This window comes from Dromiciops gliroides, chromosome 5 (assembly GCF_019393635.1).
Source record: "Dromiciops gliroides isolate mDroGli1 chromosome 5, mDroGli1.pri, whole genome shotgun sequence".
NCBI classification, from domain to species: Eukaryota; Metazoa; Chordata; class Mammalia; order Microbiotheria; family Microbiotheriidae; genus Dromiciops; species Dromiciops gliroides.
In genome coordinates, this window is record NC_057865.1 from 245,035,723 (window position 1) to 245,062,223 (window position 26,501).

Genomic DNA, 26,501 nt, shown 5'->3' on the forward strand with positions numbered 1-26,501 from the left:
TTTTTAAAATAAAAGTAACAACTGTAAAGATATGATCCATCATCATAAATTATAAAACTAGTAAAAAGAGGAACAGTGTTAAAGCATGTAGAATTGGAAGCATTCTTATTCCTATGTCTAATCATAACAATTCTCACATTCATCTCCTTTCCTCCCAACACATCTACCACCATAGCTTCAGCCCTCATTACCCTTTGGCTGGACTATTGGAATACCCTCCTAATTTATCTTTTTGCTTCTAGTCTTTCCCCACCCCAACCTCCCTTTTGTATTACTGGCAAAATTATTTACCAAACTACAGGTCTGATCATGGCACTCCCCTCCTCAATAAATTCTTATGTCTCCCTATTACCTGTACGACAAATTTAAACTTCACTTTCAGGCATCTAAAGCAGTTCATAGTCTGGTTCCTTCCAACCTTTCTAATCTTTTAACACCTTACTTACTGCCTTTTATATCCACTGTGTTCAAGCTAAACTGGCTTTCATATTGTGTTTCATACATGATATTTCATTTCTGATCTCCTTTATGTCTAGAAACACTCTCTCCTTGTCTGTACCTCTTAGAATCACTAATTTCATTCTAGACTCAGCTCAAATACCATCTTCTACATGAAATCTTTTTCAGATCTCTCCAGTGTCTCTTGCCTTCTCCAAAATTATATCAAATTATATGCAAATGTTGTATCTCTTGGCTAGAATGTAAGTTACGTAAGGACTATTTCAACTTTTTCTTTGTAACTTGATCAGGTAGAAAAGTGCTTAGAACATAGTAGGTTCTTCATATTTGTTGGTCATTGATTACAGTGTTATTTTAAAATAAAATCCAGAGTTTCTCAGTTTTCCTAATCTCCAATTTTACATTTTGGTGACATAAAACAATCAGAAAATATCTTAAGCAAATTGCTTTCTGGGTATCTTATTTTTTTTCTCTCCATGGAAAAATAAGTTACTAGAACATGTCGGCTAACTCAAAACAAACAGGGCATGGAGGGACGCTTAGGACACACTAGTGCAAGTTTTCATAACACATCAGCAAAACAGCATGAAGAATAGTCTGGAAGGGAGAATAGAGTGATTGCTGTATCAGCAGTAATCCATATCCATGTAATGTGAACAGAAAATTGCACCTTAGAGCATTGTTTAACCCTCGTTGGAGCTGAGTCCCAAAGAGTATTAACAGAATGTAGACTGGAGACTGGAATGTGTGGTTCAGAGAGCTGACCTCTTCACCTTCTGATCTTAAAGTTGTGATTTCATGGTCTTCAGATATAGAACTTTAATATAAAGCAGTTGAATATAAAGAACTTGAATGTAATTTCAACTTTCTGGACAGTCTACTTAACACATTCTACCTTAGAATCATGGTGGTGGTTGTTCTTATTTTGTCCTTTTAAAGTCATTTCTGATACTTCATGACACCATTTGGAGTTTTCTTGGCAAAGATCCTGGAGGGGCTTGCCATTTCCTTCTCCAGCTCATTTTACAGATGAAGAAACTGAGGCAAACAGGGTTAAGTGACTTGCCCAAGGTCACACAACTAGTATCTGAGGTCAAATTTGAACTCCCAAACATGAGTCTTCCTGACTCCAGGTCAAGCACCCGCCCCTAATTTGCAAAGTACTAATGAAGTTCTTGTCCTGTTCATGCTAACACCTTCTCATACTTTGGCTCCATAACCAGTAAAACACTAGGCTAAGGCTTCACCAATTGTCATAAGGTTTTAAAACAGAAGTATTATCTTTTGTTGTTCGATGTAGAATCAGAACCTTAAAACTGAAAGTGCTTCATTTAAGCCAACCTCCTTATTCTCTAGATATGAAAATTGAGGTCTCAACTTATAATTCATATTTACATAGAATAGTAGGATTTGGGATCAAAAGGGACTTCTATAGGTCATTTAGTCCATAGTGGAAACTGAGGCCCTGAAGAAGCAGTGACTTGTCCATGATTTTACTAGTATTGAGTAAAATAATAATAGGTGACATTTATATAATGCTCAGTTTTATCTACTTTAGCTCATTTGATCTTCAATTGGGAAAATAAAAACAGAGCATTTTTTTTTTTGAGGCAATTGGGGTTAAGTGACTTGCCCAGGGTCACACAGCTAGTAAGTGTTAAGTGTCCAAGGCCGGATTTGAACTCAGGTACTCCTGACTCCAGGGCCAGTGCTCTATCCACTGTGCTACCTAGCTGCCCCCAAAACAGAGCATTTTAAAACTGGAAGGAATATAAAGCAGTCTAAGGCTCACAAATCACTTTCTTCATGACAACTATGTGAGCTAGGCAGTAAAGGTATTATTATCTCCATTTCACCAATAAGGAAATCTAGGGTTAGTGAGGGTGAGTACCCAAGATTATACAGCTTGTTAATAGTAAATAAACCCGTACCCCAGATCATCTGAATTCTATTGTTCTCTTTTAACCAGCACATCAGCCTTGCAGCAAAATAATTTTCTGAGTTTATAGATCCCTTAGTATTTTTTTTTTTCAGTTCTACTTTGCTATAGACAAGAGCAGAGAGACATCATTGTATGGGGGGAAAAGAATTAGACATAAATGTGGAAACTAGATTCACTTCCCTGGCCAGACCCTAACTTGATAATATTACCTTAGCTAAGTTATTTGACATTTTTCACTCAGTTTTTCCATCTGTGCACTGTAGGGGAAAGGAGAGACTGTGGTCTGGTTGTTAGACACAGCCCTCAGAATTAAGAAGATTCCTGTTCATGTCCTGTCTCTGACACATATTAGCTGTGTAACTATGGGTCATTTATTCAGTCTCTCAGTCATCCAGGCAATTGTTCTAGATCTTAACTTACCTAGCTGCATGGATGAAGAGAGTTTCTAAACTGGAAGTTTCTAATTGATGAAATTATAGGTCTAGACCCCCTAAAATAAAATAAAATAAAATAAAACAGTCCTCTCCTCCCTGCAAAATGCACAAAAAAACCTCACTAAAGGTAGAAATTATTCTATTTTCCTACTAATGTATCAGGGTTCTCATGAGGAGGAAAGGAAGAGAATAAGCATGAATATAGCATCTACTACATGCCAGACATTGTGCTATGTGTGATAACAACAATGACAATTAACATTTATATAGTACTTACAACATACCAGACACTTTGCTAAACATCATCATAATGATAATAATAATTTCTTGTTGCTTAGTCCTTTTTAGTCATGTCCCACTTTTCCTGACCCCCCCTTTTATTTTGGTAAAGATATTGGAGTGATTTTCTATTCTTTTCTCCAGCTCATTTTACAGATGAGAAATCTGAAGCAAGCAGGGTTAAGGAACTTGCCCAGGATCACACAACTAATAAGTTTCCGAAGCTGGATTAGAACTCAGGTCTGCCTGATTCCAGGCCCGGTATTCTTTCCACTGAGTCCTCTAGCTGCCCCAATGTCGAGCACTGTGCTAAGAGCTTTCCAAGTATTATCCCATTTGATAGGAAAACAACCCTGGGAGGAAAGTGCTATTATTACCCCCACTTTACAGATGAGGAAGCTGAGACAGGAAGAGGTTAAATGACTTGCCTAGGGTTACACAGCTCAACATCTGAGGCCAGTTTTGAACTTAAGTCTTCTGTACTCCAGGCCTGATCCTTGATACATTGTACCACCTAACTATTCTCAGTTTAAATATTGTATGTGAAAGCTCTTTGAAGAGGAAAAAAAAAGTATTTTTCAAATATGAAATACAATAATGAACCTGGAAAACAATTTCTCCCAAAGACTTGTCTGTGCATTGCTCTTAGAACACATCCAAATCAAGCATGACATATTCTTCTAGCCTCTCTACCCTTTGTGTACTGATCCCCAAATCATTCTGGGGCCTTTGCATCTCGATGTGATCACATGAAATCGATTTCTATCTATACCCGACAAGATGAACTTCATTGCAGGAGGGACAGCCTTATACAACAATCAGAGAAAAGAATGTATTTCATTCATCACATACAAGCATCACCTGCTTTCTCAGTAGATTCTACACGTTTGGGGCTGAGTACATTTCATAGGGTGAATGGCCTTTTTGCTTGCCTTTATTTTATCAGAGTTGGCTTTGATGACAACTTTATTGGAGAGGTCAAGATACCATCCGTTGCTGATGGCAGTCATAGCAGGCGCATTAAATCCTTTGCTTTCCCCTCAGAAAAAAAAGACAACATTTATTTATGACATTTTAACAGCCTTGGTCACGTTCACTAAAATGCACGTCCAACGTCCCCTTATAAGAAAATGACATATGATACATTACTCTTTTCAAGTAATTCAATTTGGCAAAAGTGTGGGTCAGGTCATATCCCCTGAATACATCATGCTATAGAATGGTGCCACGTGGATGGAACTGGGAGTCAGAAAGGCAGAGTTCAACACTAGCTTTGAGACAGTGGGCAACTCATTCTCCACGCCTCAGTTTTATTTCCATAAAGTGGGAGATTGTAATACCTGTGGTACCTGTCTCATAGGACTGCTGTGTGGCTCAAATGAGATAATGTGTGCGAAGTACTTTGGAAACTTTAAAGTAATCTACAAATGTCACCTATTGATGTTATTATCTTGCCATAACAGGCAAAGACTCTAATGTGGGTGTTACCCTTGCCACTGAGTAGCAGCAAGATAATGGAGTTCTACAGTAAATACATTCTGTAAACATGTGGACTGTCTTACATTAAGTGAACTAGAAAGCTACCGAGCTTCAGACACAAACAGTGCAAGCAATTTTGGCATGCCGTGCAGGGAGCATTGAAGAATTTCTGCACACCAGCAGCTTCCTTTGAAATCCTTTGTGAGAACATATACCTGGGCAGAAAGATAACTATTAATGGGGAATCATTAAACTAAACTTCATTATGCTAAATACTTGGAGCATCTCAAAATGTATTGCCTCAAACCTTGACAAATGTTCTCAATTGCCTATCTCACTGGCAAGACTAAAATAGTAAAAATGAGTTCTGCTATTAGAATTGGTATATTTTAATGTGCTCTAACCGAAATGGACTCTTAAAATGTAACAAGCATCTCAATAAAATGATCAGAGACTTTTAAACTTCTTAAATTATTTGATTTTAAAAGTTGAGAAAGCCATTGGAAATTTTTAAAGGGTCCATATATGGTATTTTCTTAGTTCAGGTGGTTGTTTTGCTGATGTTCATGGAAATAGATCTTAAATTTGATTCTTCTAAATAATGATAAAAGCAGTGCTGGTTCTTAAGAGACGCAACAGAAGCAAGGAAGAGAAGGAAAAGTTTAGGAAGATGTGTGTTGGCTAACTTCTAATTCATTTGTTTGGCTGCACATCTTAAATGTCAACTAGAATTTTGAGTTCTGTAAAAGTTTGCTTATGCATTTAATGTAATTGCCGAATCTTAGGATCTGAATTACAAAATACTTTAGAGGCCTTTTAATCCAAACCTTACTGTTTTGAAAAATCCCCTCTACAACTTGCTCATCAGATGGTCAATCAACTTGTGCTTGAAAATCTTCAGTGAAGAGAAACCCATTAATTCCCATGGCAATCAAGTGAAATAATATGTATAAAATGCTAAGTACAGTGTCTGGCAAAATAGGTGTTTAATAAATGTTTGTTCCCTTCCCCTCTCCCAAAGCATTTCACTTATTCATGGTTCCAATAGTTAGGAAAGTTTTCCTTACTTCAAGCTAAAATCTGCCTCCCTGTATCTTTCACTCCAAAATGGGAGAATATCTTGAAAGAATGTAGATTCTTCGATATCATGGCTCATGATTCAGGAGTGCTGCAATATATTTGATTAATGTGGTATAAGGAGCAGATCCAGTAACAAATTTGACTGCTGGGTAAGCATTTAAATCTCATCTGTTTTTCAATATTTTACTTTAATTTTGAGTAAAATATTCAGTGCAGAGCTGCACAGCTCATAAATATTTTGAAATATGAAAGGGATATGTATGCCCACATAGAAAAGTTGTTTCTAAATGAATGTGTTAGTTTATTATGGCTAAAGTCCATGAACTAGGTAGTGGTCACAGATATTAGTTAATTTGTGAGAGGTGCCTCTATTCTCAATCAGATGGCCTATTTCATTGATTGATGGACAGTGTTATATACTAACACATGAAAGCAGTGGTCATTGAACTTAGTAACATAAGTATGCATATCTTTCTTTTCTCCTTTCCCAAACTCACTGTTGCATGGATTTTTCTAAATCATCCTTCTGGTATGCTAGCATTCTCTGGAGGACAACAACCACTAGATCATAGGTAAAGAGCAGAAGTGACACTAGAGGTACATTATTCATTAACTGATCATTGATCAATGTTAGTTTCTTTAAAGAGTTTAGTATGACATAAAAATATATAGTTGATAGCTAGGTGGCACAGTTCTGGAGTCAGGAAGATCTGTGTTCAATTCTGGCCTCAGACAGTAGCAATGTGACTCTGGGCAAGGAAGAAGGAAATGGCAAAGAATTCCAGTATTTTTCCCCCCAGTATTTTTGCCAAAACCACTAAAATGGAAACAAACTACCAAACACCCAAAAGGTGTCAAGAAGAGTAGGACATGACTGAACCAACTGAACAATAAACAATTAATAAATATATAAGAACACACCCTCCACAATAAAGAATAAAAAGCGTATTTGTATTATAATTCAATTTATACTTTAGTCTTAAGGTTACTTATTCGTTTAAGGATTTACATCAGTGCTACTAGCAAATGGAAATGGAAAAACCATAAAAACATAAACTTTATATAGAAAGGTATCTTTTAAGTAAATTGAAATGGGGAAGAGAATTAGGAAGATAATGTTTTCTTACTGTTTCAATGACTCGTTCCAACCATAGCCAATAATTAAGTTTCAATTATCAGGGACTGCTAGGTGGCTCCATAGTGCATAGAAGTCGGCACTGGAGTCAGAAAGGTCTGAGGTCAAATGTGACCTCAGCCATTTAGTAGCTGTTTGACCCTGGGCAAGTCATTCAACCCCAATTGCCTCCAAAACAAAAACCAAAATAAATTATCAGAGAAACTTATTAAACGTTTATTGACTGGGGCAGCTAGATGGTGCAGGGGATAAGCACCGGCCCCGGATTCAGGAGTACCTGAGTTCAAATCCAGCCTCAGACACTTACTAGCTGTGTGACCCTGGGCAAGTCACTTAACCCCAATTGCCTCACCAAAAAAAAAATGTTTATTGACTTCATTCAGCTAGCATTTATTAAGTGCCTACTATGTGCCAGGCACTGTGCTCAGTGCTAGAAATAACAAAGGCAAAAAACAGCTCCTGCCCTCAAGGAGTTTCCAGTCTAATGGGAAAACAATTATGTACAACTGGGATTTATGCAGGATAAATTAGAGATCGTCTGAGAGCAAAGGGACTAGCATTAAAGGGGAAAGGGAGAGGCTTCTTGCAAAAGGTGAAACTTTAGCTGAGACTTGAAAGAAGCCAGGCAATTTGGGGTGGGGTGGGGGAAGTGAACTGAAGAGTGGCATAGGACTCCAAAATTTGAAAAGCTTGAAGAGTTTAATATTTTTTAATGAATTCTTTGATTTCAGTGTTTTTCTTAAGTGAGTTTTCTATCATTACCTCATATTGGGGGAGTATTTTAGAGTATTTGGAGTTCTCTTATTTAACATAGAATGAAATGGGTTAATTTGTTCTGCAGTATTGGAAAATGCCCTTGCATTGATGTTAAGCTCAAGGTTCAGTGAGAATTTCCTTCTCTTGCAAAATGTCTAATGCTGCCAATTTATTGGTTTATTTTGAGTTTCTTAAGGATATGCAGAGGGAAAGGCCTTGACACCACCCGAACCTATACACAGTCCTCTGCAGAAACATTTTATTCCTGGTGGGATGCCCATTTATCTTTTGTCTCTAAGTTTTTAAATGTACTAAAAACTTAACCCTTTAGAAGAATCTTCCACAACATTATCCTACTTGCCACCTTTTCCATTCTCGTAAAAATTGGTTAAAATTTCAATTTAGCTTTTCAGTTGTTAATGTATTAACAACAAATTAAGTTAAAAAGTATAAAACAACAAAGCAATGGAGCCACATATGTTGTCAATAGACTGCAAGAATATAAGCCTATATCCAGTAATAACTAATAATCCAAAGATTGAAAGTGACAATCCCCTATCATGATGTATCAGTCATATTGTCCATGATGCCATGCTAGAATGATAGATTTACTACCTCCTACTGCATGTGTTAGCAAATATATAGGAATACGACGGATATATAGACCTTTTGGTGTATGTAACAACACACCAGGAGACTGAGAATAGAGTGGCCAACCAGAGAACAATATACATACCTTATAATTGTTAGCATATGCTAGAGAGATAGTATAATATAGTGGATAGAGATCTGGCTTTAGAACCAGCAGGACCTGACATTGAAGATATGCTTCTGATACATCCTAGATGTGTAACCTTGGGCAAGTCTCTTAACTTCTTAGTGTTATAGTCAATTCTCTGTCACTATAAGTTGCATAGGTGAAGACTTATAATGATAGAGGGAGTGTTCTTCCTTGGTAGTTCCCTATATCAGTGAAATCACAGTCCAGTGTCCATCCCTAACAGATGTGAGTGAGATGTCTAGTTGCCCCATTTGACAATGGATCTGACCTCCATTTATAAAGAAGGTATTGTTGGGGCAGCTAGATGGTGCAGTGGATAGAGCACTGGCCCTGGAGTCAGGAGTACCTGAGTTCAAATCCGGCCTCAGACACTTAATACTTACTAGTTGTGTGACCCTGGGCAAGTCACTTAACCCCAATTGCCTCACTTAAAAAAAAAAAAAAAAGAAGGTATTGTCATTACTATCCTTATGTCTGGATATCATTACTTTCTCTCATCCCAAGGGACTTGTAAGATGTTATTGAAATGTTACTTAGAGATGATCTATAAGGATGCCATGCTATTCAAGTGGTTGTAAAGTTAAAAAAAGAGTCAAAGAATGACTTTGGAACTTGGACCTAAAATATTAAGGAAAGCTGAACCCATGGAAGAGCTTTGCTCAATTGAACTTTATTGTTTTTCCATAATAAGAATAGTCAACAACATTTATTAAATGCCATGTTCCAGTCAAGCTATGGGAGTTGATTAATACTATTGGAGTTCTTGATGATGCATTAATTTTGCTTTTCCCTAGTAAGACTAAAAGAATACTGTACAGGTTCAGACTCAGAGCTAATCCAACCCAGTATTTCATTTCTTGCAGTGTCACCCAAGTGGATATTTTCTGGAAGAAAAGAACATGGTAGTAACCAGCCTCAAAAAAAGTTAATATCTTAAAGACTCCAAATTTCCCTTTTAATAATTTATTATTGGTCATTCACCAAATACTTTGGAACTCCCAGATGAAGAGACTCTATTGATGCAGGGAAGTAACTTCCTGCAACTGATAGTCTTAATGAAGTGCCTAGGGCCCTGAGAAGTTAGGTACCTAGGGTCACACTATATATCAGAGTTAGAATGTGAATCCATGCCTCCTAGATTCCAACTTTCTATTCTCCATGCCACACAGACTCTTAATAATTAAATAATAAAATGAGCTTCAAACACCTCTGTCCCAAATAATAATAATATAATTTATTTAAGGTTGTTTTTAAGGTTGGCAAAGCACTTTGCATATGCTATCTCCATTGAGCCTTACAACAAAAGGCTCAATGGAAAGTAAGCACTATTGTCATAGCCATTTTACAAAGTAAGAAACTGAGGTCAAGAGGTTAAGCGATTTGCTCGGGGGTCACACTGCTAGTTAAGTGTTTGAAGCCAAAGTTGAATTCAGGTCATACTGACTTCAAACCCCACGCTCTATCTGCTGTACCATATGTGTATCCATCGATTCATCTGCATATGCATATGTGACATATATAAATATATAACACATACATTAACATGTACATATATCAATATAGATAGATATATGTGCACACATATGCACATTTTACATAACTATATCTACAAATATAGTTTGATTTTCCCAAACTATACAAATTCATCAAATCTTTTGATGAAAATTATCTTATACATGTAATTGTTTATCGTCTTTAGCTTAATAATAACTCAATTATTTTGTTCCTTGCTTTGAATTTTGACACTATCATTTTTGTCAGTGCTATTGTTCATGTTTAATCTGAAAGTAATATTCTTTTTTCTTTAAACATGTGTTCTAAAAAAAAGGTTGTTTCATTCCTAAGCATAATTATTCATATCTAGGTGTCAAAAATTTCCCCAAAGCATAATCAATCCCCTAAGGAAAATTAATGGACAAAAATAATTAACTAAAGGGAAATATACTTTATGCAGAGCTTTGATGGGGTAAGCTGAGCCTGTTCATGAATGATTCTTGAATATCTTGCACATTAGAAATAGAATAAAAGTTCAGGTCTCAATTCTGTCTTGGTTTGCCATTTTGGATAGTATAATGTTATATTTTAAAATATATTATCATTGTATATTTGCTGTTATAACTCTAAGGTATTTTTGCATATTTTATCTGATGATTCAAGAGGCAGAAGGAACTTGAGGCATCATCTTGTTCACCATTTGCTCATTTTATATGAGGAAAAAAACTGAGGTCCGGAAAATGGCTTTCTCAAGGACTGCTGGTAATAAATGACAGAAGAAGATTCAAATCCACATTCTCCAACTCCAGATACTTCTCTATGGTACTTTCAAATAGGGACAAACTATATATTTTGTATAGATGGATGTGCATATGCATGTATGTATGTATGTATGTATGTATGTAAAACAACTTTGTAGTCTTTCTGTGAGGAATTCGTCATATCATATGAGTGTCTGAAGCTGAATTTGAACTTAGATCTTCCTGGCTTCAGATCCAGGACCCTATCCTCTGAGTCAATTTGCTATTTCAAGCCTCTTAAAACAAATAAACATAAAGCAAGACTTGTTTTTTCTTCTTTCAGTTAATCATTTTGCAGAAGATGAAGAAGGTCAGATTACTTGCTGAGGGTCAGTCAGTGGAAAAACCAGTTCTAAGACAAAGGCCTCTTGACATTTTACTTTCTTTCCTGGGCTTCCAGAGTACCAGCTATCACATGTAGATCAATCCATTTGAGTGTCCAGTTTTAGGCTCATCTTGGCCTAAGTGACTTCTGAAATTCCTTCTAAAGTTTACATTCTATGGTTCTATGAACTGTTTCTTAAACAGCTTGTTGTTTCTGTCTGAAATATAGCTTGGTGCTCTCCATGAGAAAGTAAAGTACAAAATCCCTGTGCAAGTACAAGAAGAATTTGGCTTTCCCTAGGTATCTTCAATACATGATAGAGAATTGAAGATGGAAAGGCCTAAATGGAGTAATAGTGGTTCACAATAAATTATAGGAATTTTAACACTTAGAGGACCTTAGAGGCTAATGGGTACATGACAAGAAGGGTTAGTGGCATTTTGGAGATTCAAGACTACTATGGACAGAAGCTTAATAAGAATTGTACTTCAGATGAAGTGATAAAGAGGTACAAGGCACCTTTCACAAGAAAGCCTGAGAAACTTGAAATGAGGGAAGTGAAGACTTATAAGCAAGTTAAAGATCAAGCATAGTACCTATGGGAAAATGCCATGTCTACATTCAGAGAATCTACAGTTATCCCTTCCACACTGCAGGGAATGTGGAAAACTGTTATGCCCCCATGATCTGAAAAATCCATGTAAAATATTTTGGCCCTCCCTTCGTACCAGAGAAGTCAGAACTATTATCATATTAAAAATAAAATATGTTGACATTATAAAATATACATAATATTTACTACATATATTACATATATATAGTAATATGTGTGTGTGTGTGTGTGTGTGTGTATATATATATATATATATATATATATATATATATATATATATAATGCAATTCTGATTTTCTAAACTTTTTCTGTAATTACTTTTTAGTTATTTGGAGGCAGGCTATATTAAATGAAGGCCTGATAGCAGACCACACACCAACCTTGGGTTAACTATTAATCTTCACCCCAAACCAAATTTTTAATGCCCTAACAAGAGTTTAGAGGGTCATTCTTATCTTATCAAGATTCTTAAACATTTATAGCATTGTTGTTGTTGTTGTTTGTCCTTTGCTCTCAGAGAGGACCATGATATCAGGGTGATGTCACAACTTTCACTGAATTGTATTTAAGTGAGGGAGGTGTGGCTGTTCAAGGTCACCAACCTCACTCTCTCCTCCCGAGCCAACTGGGTCCAGTGACAAGATATATATGAGGACAATTAGAGATGGCCCCAGATTTTAAAGCACTTGGGGTTAAGTGAATTGCCCAGGGTCACACAGCTAATAAGTGTATGAGGTGAGAATTGAACTCAGGTCCTCTTGGCTCTAGGGCCAGTGCTCTATCTACTGTGCCACCTAACTGGCCCTAAAAGTTTATAGCCATGACCAGGATGAAGGAGAGCATCTTATGTTATGGGTTTATAGAACTGACCAGCACCAAGGAAAGTTGACTTTATTTTATCAAGAAAGACTTTTGGCTGGGGTGGGGGTGGGGGGAGGAGGCAAAGCCAAGATGGCAGAGAAAAGGCAGTGACTTGTCTGAGCTTTCTCCAAATACCTTCTAATAATGTCATAAGACAATTCCTGGAGCAGAAGAACCCACAAAAGCAGGAAGGAGCCAAGATGGTGGAAGAGAAGCCAGCAAGTTGCCTGAGCTCTCCTGCGGTTCCCTCAAAAAGCATATTAAGTCAAGCCTCTAAACGGATTTTGAAACTACAGAACATACAAAAAGACAGAGACACAATCTTCCAACTTGAGATAATTTAGAAGACTTTAGGAAATGTCAGTCTGACTCCAGCAAAAGGGGAGCGCGGCTCACCTCAGTGCAGTGCAGCATGGAGGGTTGGGGCAAGTCAGCAGGAAGCTCTTGCCAACAGTGGAGCAACTGAGGCCTCTTGGTCCTGGCTCAGCAAGCTGGTGGTGAAGCAGGACAGTTGTGAGTTCCACCAGCACCAGCTGAGAGTGCAGGCTGCCAGCTAGAAGGCCACCCACAGGACAGGCATGACTGGGGTGGGCCATCCCAGCACCTAGAGCAAGCTCAGGGAGCAAGCCCAGGGCAGTGAGGAATCCATAAACCACAGTAGCCTCAAAGTAGATAGCCAGTGAAACAGCCCCTATCCCCCAGCACAAGAAGCTTCAAACAGTGACCTTTATGCCATAGGAGCAGACCTCAACTTTAAAAAAAAAAAAGCTACAATATGATCAAGAAATAGAAAAGGGCTCTTACCATTGAGAGCTTCTGTGTCAACAGGTAAGAGCTAAACACAAATTCAGATAAGAACAATACTCTCAAATTGCCTACATGTGAAGCCTCAAGAGGGAAGATGAATTGGTATCAAGACCAAAAAGCCTTCTTGGAAGAGTTCAAAAAGGATTTTAAAAATCAATTGAGAGGGGCAGCTAGGTGGTGCAGTGGATAGAGCACTGGCCCTGGAGTCAGGAGTACCTGAGTTCAAATCCAGCCTCAGACACTTAATACATACTAGCTGTGTGACCCTGGGCAAGTCACTTAACCCCAATTGCCTCACCAAAAAAATAAAAATAAAAAAAATCAATTGAGAGAGGTAGAAGTAAAAATGGGGAAAGAAATGAAAGCAACACAAGAAAATTACACAAAAAAGAACCAACAGCTTGGAAAAGGAAGCACAACAATTGACTGAAGAAAGCAATTTATTAAAAAATTCAGGTGCAAAAGCTTACTTGAAGAAAACAAAGACTTAAAAATTTGAATTGGACAGATGGAAGATAATGAATCCATGAGACAACAGGAATCAGTCAAACAGTATCAAAAGAATGAAAAATAGAAGAAAATGTGAAATACCTAATTGGAAAGACAACTGGCTTGGAAAATAGATCCAGGAGAGACAATTTGAGAATTATTAGACTACCTGAAAGCCATGATCAGAAAAAGAGTCTAGATACCATATTCCAGGAAATTATCAAGGAGAACTACCCTGATATTGTAGAATCAGAGGATAAAATCATGATTGAAAGAATCCAACAATCACCTCCTGAAAGAGACCCCAAAAGGAAAACTCCAAGGAATATTGTAGCCAAATTACAGAATTACCAGGTGAATGAGAAAATACCCCAAGCAGCTAAAAAGAAGCAATTTAAATATCATGGAGCCACAGTCAGGATTGCTCAGGACCTGGCAGCTTCAACATTGAAGGATCACAAGACTTGGAATATGATAGTCTGAAAGGCAAAGGAGATTGGATTGCAACCAATCAATAATCAACTACCCAGCAAAACTGTGCATTCTCTTTCAGGGGAAAACATGGATAGCCAAGAAAATAGGGGAATTTCAAGGTTTCCTGATGAAAAGACTAGAACTGAATAGAAAATTCAATCTTAACATACAAGACTCAAAAGAAGTTTAAAAAGGTAAATGGGGGGAAAATTATTCAATAAAGTTAAATTGTTTACATCCCTACATGGGAAGATAATACTTATAATGCTTGAGAACTGTATATGTATTTGGGCAGACAGAAGGATTATACACAGAGGGTATAAATATATATTGTCTTTGATGTGATGATTTAAAGAAAATTAAGGGGTGAAAAAAGGAGTCTGTGGGGAGAAAAGGAAGGGGAGGTGGAATGGGGTTAATTACATCATAAGAAGAGGATCAAAAAACTTATTACCATAGAAGGAGAGAAGGGAGGGGGTGAGCATTGTTTCAACCTTACTCTCATCAGATTTGGTTCAAAGAGGGAATAATATATACATTCCTTTGGATAAAGAAATTTAGTTTAGGGAAGTAAAAGGGTAAGGAGAAAAGAGGGGGCAGTAATAGAAGGGAGGGCAGAATCAGGGGAGAAAAGGGTAAAGAAAAGGGAAGGGGGCTGCTAAAAGGGAGGGCACATCAGGGAGGCAGGGGTAGGAAGCAAAACACTGATGAGGAAGAAGAGGGTGAAAGAAGGGGGAAAATGTACTAGGGAGTAAATAGGATGGAGGGAAATAGGCAGTAATAACTGTGAATGTGAATAGGATGAACTCTGCTATAAAACAGAAGTGAATAGCAGAGTGGGTTAAAAACCAGAATCCTATAATATGCTGTTTACAAGAAACACACTTGAGGCAGAGAGATACACACAGAGTAAAGGTAAAAGTTTGGAGCATAATATATTATGCTTCAGATGACAAAGCAAAGGCAAAAATATATCTAATTAAAAGAGGAAGGAAGGAAACTACATCTTGCTAAAGGGTACAATAGATAATGAAGTAATATCAATACTAAACATGTATGCGCCAAGTGGTATAGCATCCAAATTCTTAGAGGAGAAGTTAAATGAGCTACAAGAGGAAATAGACAGCAAAACTGTACTAGTGGGGGATCCGAATCTTCCCCTCTCAGAATTAGATAAATCTAGCCACAAAATAAATAAGAAAGAAGTTAAAGAGGTGAATAGAATGTTAGAAGAGTTAGATATGATAGATGTCTGGAAAAAATTGAATGAGGATCGAAAGGAATATACCTTTTTCTCAGTGGTAGATGGCACATATTAAAAAACTGACCATGCATTAGGGCACAAAAACCTCAAAGTCAAATGTGGAAAGGTAGAAATAGTCAATGCATCCTTCTCAGATCATGATGCAATAAAAATGACATGTAATAAAGAGCCATGGAAAGGTAGACTGCAAATGAATTGGAAACTAAATAATTTCATTTTAAAGAATGAATAGTATAACGATTGGAATGATACCACCTGCTGAAGACTTACTGCAGGATGCTCTGCCATGAGGAGAAGGTGTCTGAGGGCAAGACATGCGTCTCTTTGGTGTCAGGAAGTGGCGTTTGCTTGTGAGAGGAAGAGGGGTCGAGGCTGGTGCTCACGCTCTTTCCTCAGGACTCTGGTTGAGAGTGGAGCTAGGAATGCTCTCTCCCTTTAATAGATAGATGAATCTAGGCCTTTCTCTCTCTCTCTTTACCAAATTCTTATTCTCTTTAATAAATGCTTAAAAGTCTACACTCTTGTTAAAGCTTTCAATTTATTGGCGACCACTCATTAAATATTTTAGAGAGACTAGCTAGATTTTTAGCCCCTTACAGTTGGTAATACAATAAATCATAGAAATAATTAATAACTTCATCCAAGAGAATGACAATAATGAGACCACATACCAAAACCTATGGGATGCAGCCAGAGCAGTGCTTAAGGGAAATTTTATATCTCTAAATGCTTATATGAATAAAAAAGAGAAATAGGAGATGAATCAGGCATGCAACTAAAAAAGCTAGAAAAAGAACAAATTAAAAATCCCCAATTGAATAATAAATTAGAAATCCTGAAAATTAAAGGAGAAATTAATAAAATTGTAAACAAGAAGACTATAGAATTACTCAGTAAAACAATAAAATAGATAAAGCTTTGGTTAATTTGATTTAAAAAAAGAAAGAAGAAAACTAAATTACCAGTACCAAAAATGAAAGAGGTGAATTTGCCACCATTACAACAGTTAATAAAAAGTAGAATAACTAATTAATGATGCTGCTTTGACAGATCAGTGTTGTGCCTTTAGGTTAATATTCTTCAATAAGGAAGCACAAATACTGGTGAACATAGGTAACACAGTAAACCGAATATTTATATCTCAGTATTTTCACCTGGATATGTCACAGGTTGGATAATAGGAGAGATGCCATAATCCACTTGTATAGTATCAATGAAATGGGGGAACAGGAAGATGGTGAATGATGCTGTTTCAGTCAATGATGTCATTTAGCCCAGTTTTTTTTCCACTGTTTTTATAATGTTTAAAGCATACCAGCTCGTGAGGATGTGTGTTGAGGGTTATTTTGGGTAATCAGTAAGCTGGGATGATGAAAATCACCCAAGATGTTCCTATAGAAATCAAATTTAGCTGTTCTAAAACAAATAGACTTGTTATGGCATGCTTACGGAGTTTTGGCTTAGCAGTAGATAACATATGTTGTTGATACTAAAGAGGACTCATGATATGTAGTACATAGTATGAATGTTCCATATTGTAAGGCTTGTATAGAACCCCAGAATGGTAAATGTGCTTACTGTCAGACACTGACCTAAATTTCAATTTGGGTTTTATGTTTGACTATTTAATGTATTGTTCAATACCAAAAAGCAGGTGTGTTTTTTTCCCTGTGTGTCTGTACACACATGAAATTTAAGGGCAAAACAGAGGGCAAAGCAAACACTCATGTGATGTTAAAACAACAAAACAGTATCACTGGCACTTATTTTCATGTCTTGTTGGGGACATGCAGGTGACAGTGGATCATGGAAAGCATTTGAAAAGATCATGAGCTCTTTCCTAGGGCTTGAATCTTCCTAGTAAGTCATCTAGTGTGGGACTAGAAATGCATCTTGTCTGTCTCTGTCTCCCTCTATTTTGAAGATTAGCTTATAAATGTAGATGTTTTCATCCATGGCAACTTAGGAAAATTGGGGGGCTTAATGTTTTTTGAACATATGATCCAAATTAACTTAAAGGGGAGGAGGAATTGAATACCATTTGTCTGACTATAATTTCTATAGGAAGAAGTAATGTGCCATACCATTTATTTGAGACCTAATCATTTATTTTGGCAATTGTTTATATATTCATATATCTATATCTATATCTATAGCTATAGCTATAGCTATGTGTGTGTATCTGTGTGTGTGTCTGTGTGTATCTAACTACAACTTCACTATCAGTTCTTTTATTTATTCATTCATTCATTTATTTTTTCCTTTTTTTTCTTTTCACTATCGATTGGTTCTTAACCTGTGTTATATGAGCTTATTTTGGTAACTATCTAAATATAATTGTTTTCCCTTTTAATCTAATTTATTTTAAGAATTTGAAAACAGTATTCTAAGAAACATGCATCAACTTCACCAGACTCTCCAAAAAGGTCTATGACACAAAAATATTAAGGACCCCTGAATTAGGTCATAAACTTCTATTTCTAGATCATTAACTAGTCAAGGGTATATTTCTTTCTAATCTCCCAACCCACCCCCATACACATTCACAGAACCTAGTTGAGAAAATATCTATACATTAATTATAGTATTGCCTTCTTGCACAAACTATTGAATTAACCTCATTTATAAAATGTGGAGGTTGAGTTAGATGACCTCAGATATCCCTTTTTAGTTCTAATGCTAAGATGCCATGATAAAATGCTCTTTTTTGAATGGAATGAAAAGGCATTTATTATTATTATTATTATTATTATTATTATTATTATTATTATTATTATGTGGGGAAATGAGGATTAAGTGACTTGTCCAACATCACGCAAGCTAGCAAGTGTCAAATGTCTGAGGCCAGATTTTAACTCAGGTCCTCCTGAATCCAGGGTCATTTCTTTATCCATTGTACCACCTAGCTGCCCCAAAGTCATTTATTATTTACTCTGCCAAACACTGTGCTAAGTGCTGAAGGTACAAATAGAAAAACAAGACAGTCCCTGCTTTCAAAGAGCTCACATTTTAATTAGTGGACATGACTCTTATAGGTGATTTCAGCTACAGAGTAGATAGAAAGACCCTATGGTCTTTGGAGACAGGAACAGGTTAGAAGACAAAACCTTAACGTGTAATGTTGGGTCAGATGGAAACAATTTGTCAGGGGAGATCCAGATGGCATAGGAGCAAGTCAGATTCTCAGGTCAGGTACAGCTTAAGGAATAATGATCAATTTTATGTACAACTTACTATCACATTAATTCTGCAGTCCATCATCTTACTGCATTACATTTCACGATTCTTTGTTCATTCAAGTTGCATGATGGACCATATGGCCTACTGACAACTGTTTTAAAGGGAGTAGTGAACTGAAGCCTTAAGATGGAACAGGTTATTTCTGGTGGGGAATAGAATGGAGAGAGGTCTGCATCCTGCCGATAAGGAGCATTCAGCATTTGGTGAGAACTAGATAGTGAAGTCCGAGGGAGGGGAGGTCATGGTTCCTCATAGTCTAATTTTATTGGGCCCTCAGGAATTAAGTAGTATCAGGATGGTTGTGAACAAGCTGAATTGGGGGGAGAGAAGTTCCCCAGAAAACTATAGAATCTGCTGCTGCTTCTCTTACCTATCCAGCAGTTAATATTTTTGTAATATTTATTCTACTTTTTTCTTTATTTTTTATCATTAATTTATCTGCAAAAATACTTTTGCTTAACTTTATGAGAACACTTCCCTTTCTTTTTGTTTGTGCCATAGTAATATAATTTTCCTACAATGCTTGCCACATAGTAGGTGATTAATTCATGCATGTTAACTGATTCATTATATTAAACACTCTCATTAAAATATGCACCAACTCATATTTGTACAGTGCTCTTTAGTTTTTGAAATTCTGTATATGTACATTATCTCATTTTGGTCTTCACAACAATCTTTTAGGTATATAGGGATAGGGATAGGGGCAGGACTTGTGATTTCACTGGCATAGGGAATTCAAAAATGAGTAAACTAATACCAGTGCAGATTGGCATCTTCTTAGAGAGTTACTTGGTTCATTGAAAGCCTAAGTGACTTGCTCGGAATCATTTAGCCTATATATGTAAGAGACAGGACCTGAATCAAGGTCCTCTAACTTTATGGCCTGCTCTCTATCCATTACACCAAGATGGTCTCTCTTCTACCTCTCTGAAGATGGTTGTATGGGTATTATTACTCAATAGTACAGATGAAGACATTAAACATCAGAAATATTAAATGATTGGCCTAAAGTCACCTGCTTAACATGTACTAGAGGAGGGATTTGGACCCACGTTTTCATGTCTCCAAGCCCAGAACTTCATCCACTCACTCCACTGTGCTGCCATTTTGTTGGTGTGGAGTGCAAGGCTCTCTACCTTCCTGATCTGTATGCTACTTGTCCTTGTATTCCAATGGATCTTCCAAAGAGGGACCTCCAGTTGTCCTGGAGAACTAAGGAAAGATGCTCAGTTCTCCTCATATGCTCCATTAAATATAAGCATGTTGGGCAATTTGTAATGCAAATATGTGATACTGAAGGAGGAAACTGCCTTTAATTTTTGTTTGAGTTGGCATGTGGGTGAGACATTTGTCTTGTTCTACGTGGCCCCAAAAGGTAGTACTAGTAATAATGGAAGGACATTGCAGAGAGGTGGTTTTAGTTAAATATTATAACTTTTCAGCAATTAAAACTATCTGAAAATGAGCAGCTTTTGGAAGCAGGGTGTTCTCTCTCTAAAACTTGTTAGGGGGTGTTGTAGATACAGTTTTTGCTCAGGAATAGATTCTTTTAGTTTACCTCAGACATTAACTAGCTGTCTGACCCTAACATGTTACTTAAGCTCTCTGTGCCTCAGTTTCTCCATCTGTAAAATGAGGGGATTAGACAATTATTTTTCAGGTTCCTTCTAGCTCTAAATACATCAGCCTATGATTTTCTGAGTTCCCTTCCAAACCTAAGATTCAACGATTTTATGATTTGTTTCTTAGGTTCTGTTTTATTATTTTTTTCCAGCAAATCATTATTGAAGTTCTGAATATTTCTGTCACCAACATCCTATCTGTCCTCTCTGTCAGTAACTCATTTCTTTTTAGATACTCTACCATTACTTCTAATTCAGCCAATCTAAAAGTGAGTGCTTTAGCTTGTCCCACAAACCAACTCTCCTTTTCTGTTTCTCCATTTTTATAACTGACATCACCAGTTATACTTAGTACTGTACCTGGCTAAAAACCTTGGGATAATCTTTAATTCTTATTTCCTCTTCAACTACCAAGTGGATAAAAGCCTCTAATACCTCTTGACTCTTCCCCAGATGCTCTCTTAAGGTCAGTTTTTCACACTCTTCTTATTGCCAACACCCTCTTTAGCATAGATACTCATGACATTTAGTTTGCTTGAACAATGTGTCCTTACTGTCAGTCTTTGTTATTCCAAACCATTCTGCAATGTTTCTAGATTAATTTCCTTAAAGTACTTCTTTTGTCATGCCATTCCAATGCATATCCCTTATGTTATCACCCAAACTCTGGCCCCACTTTATGTATCTAATTTGATTTCCTACACCTTCAATCTAGGTAACATCTTTCCCCATTTTTTCCTCTTTGTTCTAATCTCAGAAGAGATGGCCCTTTGCTTAACACTAATCCCTCTAACTTGTGTCTTTGATCTCTTTTTCTGCCTGTCTCTTCTGAGAGTTTGCCTTCTACTCATTCTTTGTCTCTCTAAACTTCAGTATCTCTTTATCTACTGGATTCCTACAATTATACTTCCACTTAGTGACTTCCCAGCAGTCTACAAGTATGCTTAGATCTCTCCCATGCTTCAAGAAATTTTTAACCCTGCCATCTCCTCTGGCTAAAGTCTGATAGGTATTCTCCCTTTCATGCTAAACTTCTAGGGGAAAATGCCATCTATTCTTGTTACCTCCATTTCCTTACTTCTCACTTATTCCTAAACCAGTTGTCATCTGGCTTGCAATTCCACTACTTTATTGAAAATGGTCTTTCCAAAGTTCCCAATAATCAATCAATACCTCTGTCTCTCTCTCTCTCTCTCTCTCTCTTTTGGTGGGGCAATGAGGGTTAAATGACTTGCCCAGAGTCACACAGCTAGCAAGAGTCAAGTATCTGAGGTCTGATTCAAACTCAGGTCCTCCTGAATCGAGGGCCGGTGCCTTTTCCACTGTGCCATCTAGCTGTCCCCCTTTAATTTCTTTATTACCAAATTCAATGGCCTTTTCTCAATCCTACCCTTACTGATGTCTTCATATCATTTGAAACTATTGACTATTCCCTCCTTCGATATATTCTCTTCTCTTTGGACTTTTATGAAACCATTCATTCCTGGTTCTCCCCTTACATTACTGACCATTACTTGGTCTTCTTTCCTGGATCAGAATGCAAGTATATCAATACATTTGCATAAGCAGCTCCTATATACCTGGGGCTCTGTCTTGACTCCTCAATTGATCATTTCTATACAGTTGACTGTCTCTCTTGTTTAGAATTTAATCCTTCCACCTTTTAGAATCCACAGTTTCTTTCAAAGCTCAACTCAGATACTTTTCTCTACATTAATCTTTCTTGAACCTCTTCTAGCACGTTGCAAATATCATCTCACTTGATCTTCACAACAACACTGCAAAGTAGGTGCTGTTATTGTCCTCATTTTGCAGTTGAGGAAACTGAGGCTGACAGAGGTTAAGTTACTTGCCCAGAATTAACACAACTACTAATGCTGGGGTTAGGAAAACCTGACTTCAACCTCAGATACTTACTGCTACATGGGAGGTGCTATGCATCTATTTATCCATCTATCTATCATCTACCTGCCTGCTATAAGGAATATTTGATTGTTTTAAAAAAATAATCTCAGAGTCTGCCACATATTAAGTGCTATATATAATATAATATATATATATCACACAAATACATACATATACATATATATTTTGGAGGGGGGCAGGGCAATGAGGACTAAGTGACTTGCCCAAGGTCACACAGCAAGTAAGTGTCAAGTGTCTAAGTCTGGATTTGAACTCAGGTCTTCCCGAATCCAGGGCTGGTGCTTTATCCACTGTGCCTCCTAGCTGCCCCTTAATAAATTCTTGATTGATGTACTGATGAGTAATAGTTGTAGAAGGCAGATTTATTTAAATCAAAACTTCCTACTAATAATTAAAACTGTCTCAAAGTGGAACAGGTTGCTTCAGGAATTTATAGATCCACCGTCCCTTCTCCTGACTTTTCATTCCCAAAGCCTTCAAATAAAGACTGAAGGACCATAGATTAGGGTGATTTTAGATGGAGCCTCTTATTGAGTCATGAAGTAGATTGGGTGGTCCCTGGGATCCCTCCTAATTCTGAGATTCTTTTAGTTTGTGATCTCTCTCAGTTTTATTATTTATTTTCTTTTGTCAGCTTTGCAACGTATGCCATAGGAACTTTATTGAAGTGTTGGTGCTATTGGCAAGGTCCCTATTTAGACACCGGTGGATTTGGAAGATTATTTCCCATTTTTCAGAGATAGTGTTTATTAAATATTAGTACAGTATATCTCTGGAGCTCTCTTTGGTTTTATTAAACTGCATTTGCCTCTGGCTAGAATTTTTCTTTTTCCTCTTTAGTTTAAGGAATCTTCTCTTCTGGACCTTTGTTAATATTCTTCTTCTAGGCCTTTACCCTCTTAATCTCTTTATGGGCATAAACTTGTTTTCCCAATTACCCAATTATCTTTCTCTCCAAATGGAGAGAACAATGGGCAAGTTGTATATTGTTTTTAATGGTTTAAACATCTTAAATATTTTGCAATTCACTGAATTTCTAGGCAAAGACTGGTTTGTTTAGGGAACATTCAACATTTCAAGTCTCTTATGAGTATAATGTTTTAAGGCATAAATATTCTATACCTAAAATTCAGCTGATATCATATTAAAATAGATCCATGAAACTGACACTCTTAAATTAATGTTTTAAGACATTTATATCCTGGAATGAAGATAGAGATGATTTATTTGTGATATATTTTTTAGTATTTTATTTTTAATAAATATTAAAGTATTTTAAGAAATAATTTTAAGTTCCTCTTATAATTTGTCTTTTACTTTCATCATTGGAATTCCACAAAAAAACATTGTAAATGTACCTATAAATTATCACCCATGTCACTTAATCTACTGTTTGACAAATAAATCTTAAATTGATTTTTTCACATAGAAAAAAGATCATAGGGCAAGATGAAGTATAACTAGACATTGAGTATTCTCTTCTAATACATTTGCAAAGTGACATTAATGTACTTTCCCCCAAATTCAGGAGCTTTTAATATGTACTAAAAAATCATAATTGCTTTTCTGCCTTTGAATTTTAAAGTGTTTAGCTTTTGTCTCTAAATTCAAATCTAAAGGTGATATCCACCGTTGAAAAATGAGGTTTGGTCCCTCTCAGCTTCTTTTTTGGAGAGCTTAAATAGGACTATGTTGAGGCTAGAGTTTGTTTTTGAAAATTAAGGGAGCTTGGTCCATTTCTGCTATTCTGACTTTAGTACTTGAAGAATCTGTGATGTCCTCAGCACGGGCATCTCCTTGCCACCAGTCTGGATCACCAGGTCTTGAGAATTTAGTAGATGTTCTTTGAGAGTTACTGTGGTCGAAAAATTCATTACTATGCAGCTACCCGGCTGATGAGCTTAGCATGATGATGAGCTTAGCTGGTGCTGGGATAGTAAGAATGCAGCCTGTCTCCAGGCCCATGTAAAAAACCTTTGCAGCTTGTTAGGACCTCCGAGAGCTTGTGCTCTCCTTAGCATAGCTTTCAGCACAGGCTTACCTCCACAGCAAGATGAAGAATGAAGGTAGGGGTAAGGCTTTAGTGAAGGTTGAGTTCTTACTCAAGTAGGATGATGAGATTTTTTTTCTTCGAGGAAGTCTTGTTATTGTTACACAGGGTAAGTCTGAATTGTTAAAGTTGGCCCCCTGAGATGCAGAATAACAACTTTGGTGCTGGTAAGTGACTGAGTTTACCCATGAATAACTGTTTCCCGTAGGGAAGCATAGGTTGGTAATCTGGAGAGGGCGGGGAGGGGCAGGCAGAGAGACAGAGACAGAGGAAAACACAGAGAGACACACCGACACACAGAGACAAATATGAAGACAAAAATGGAGGTAGAGAGATGGAAAGAGAGAGAGAGAGACAGACAGACAGACAGAGACAGAGCGAGACAGAGAGACAGAGACAGAGAGACAGAGACAGAGACAGGGCAGACAGATATGGAGACAGTCAGAGAAAGAGTCATAAAGAAATAGAGTCAGAGAGAAATGGGGAGACAAAGACAAGCAGATACACATAGAGACAGATAAACAGTCAAGAGACAAAAATATAAGCTATTTATTAGAATGTAGAAATAACATATTTACAATTAGTGTGTAGACAGTGGAAAGGCAACACGGAATAGTGGATGTAAAATTGGCCATGTACACATAAAGACCTGGGTTCAAGCCCTGCTTCTACAACCTACAGGCTGTATGATCCCTGAGCTAGTTTATAATTTCTCTGGGTCTCCATGTCCCAGGTAACTCTCCAAGATTATAAATTCCAGAGAAAGTATTGTCCTGTGTTGGGGAAAGAAATTGCCTCATCCAGGGATTCATCATGCCAATGAAACATTGGCCTGGCATTTGTCCCTCATACGCCTGATAACCACAAATCTAATAGAATACCCATTTGAACACATTTTAAAGTAGTTAAACCCCAGTCACTTTTGTTTGTTTGTTTGTTTTGCGGGGCAATGGGGGTTAAGTGACTTGCCCAACCCCAGTCACTTTAAAGGTATCTTACATACTCTGTGTTACTTAACTTTGCTTTTCTTTTGTCACTTTACTTCTCAATTATTGTTCTTCTTTATCCAGTATTTGACAGAGGCATAAAACTAGCACAAGCTATTGTGGCTTTACCCCAGGGTGCCAATCTGCTGGACACACATCAGTGCCTCACACTCCTTTAATGGTCTTGTGCTCATTCCTCCTTGTAGGCATCTGCCCTCTCCCACCCCATTGTAGTCCTGCCTCTCTATAGGACAGAGTCAGCAGGATCCTGCCTTACAAGATGGACTGCCCAAATCATTCTGAGTACTAGCCCAGAATCAGCAGCCAATTGAGAAATAAGAGTGATGGCCAGCTCTCTGCCTCCTCTCACTGAGCTTGCCAACAAAATTTACTCCTGAGTCAGCATTCTTGCTGCACTTATCCTATTGACTCAAAGTCTGAAGGCTTTACTCCAGTGAGCTAGGCATGACTTGAGTAACTTAGGCTCTAGCTTTATGTCTGTAGTCTTCATAATGTTAATTAGGGGAAGTTTTCACCCAACTAAGAGAGCAGAAGACTTCTCTGGCCCCACCCATTCTTTTCAAACTGAAAACTCATGGGAATGTATACATCTTGCCTGCCCCCTGCCCTATCCAATTAAAGGCAGACTGAGAGTGAAGGAAATGAGCTTTCTCCTATCATCCATATTTCCACTTTGGAATTAACCTGTTTTTCATAGTGAAGATCATGTTATGGTTGAGGAGCAGCTGTTGGGAACGATGCTGCTAAAACCCGGCCTCTTCCTAAGGAAAATGTCATTTAAAAATCACCTTTTCAGGGGGCAGCTAGGTGGTATAGTGGATAAAACGCCAGCCCTAGATTCAGGAGGACCTGAGTACAAATCCGGCCTCACTCAGACAAATGACACTTACTAGCTGTGTGACGCTGGGCAAGTCACTTAATCCTCATTGCCCCACCAAAAAAATTAAAGTCACCTTTTCTTTTAAACATTAATAATATTTTTAAAAACATGTAGAACACAAATGAATGAATGAAAATACATTTAAGTGCTTACTGTGTGCCAAACACTGCCAAGAACACATTAAATGTCAGAACACATTATTAAACATATAGAACATATGAAAATATTTTACAACAGTATATGAAATAGAAACCATTAAAAAATTTTCCATCTGTTTTGACTTCTTCAGAACAGAGAGTAA

General features: G+C 37.2%; 1 protein-coding gene across 2 annotated transcripts in view; it reads left to right on the forward strand.

Moving 5' to 3' along the window:
* Nucleotides 1-26,501, forward strand: part of TRHDE (thyrotropin releasing hormone degrading enzyme) — a 516,103-nt gene that overhangs the window by 258,163 nt on the left and 231,439 nt on the right. The window lies entirely within an intron of this gene.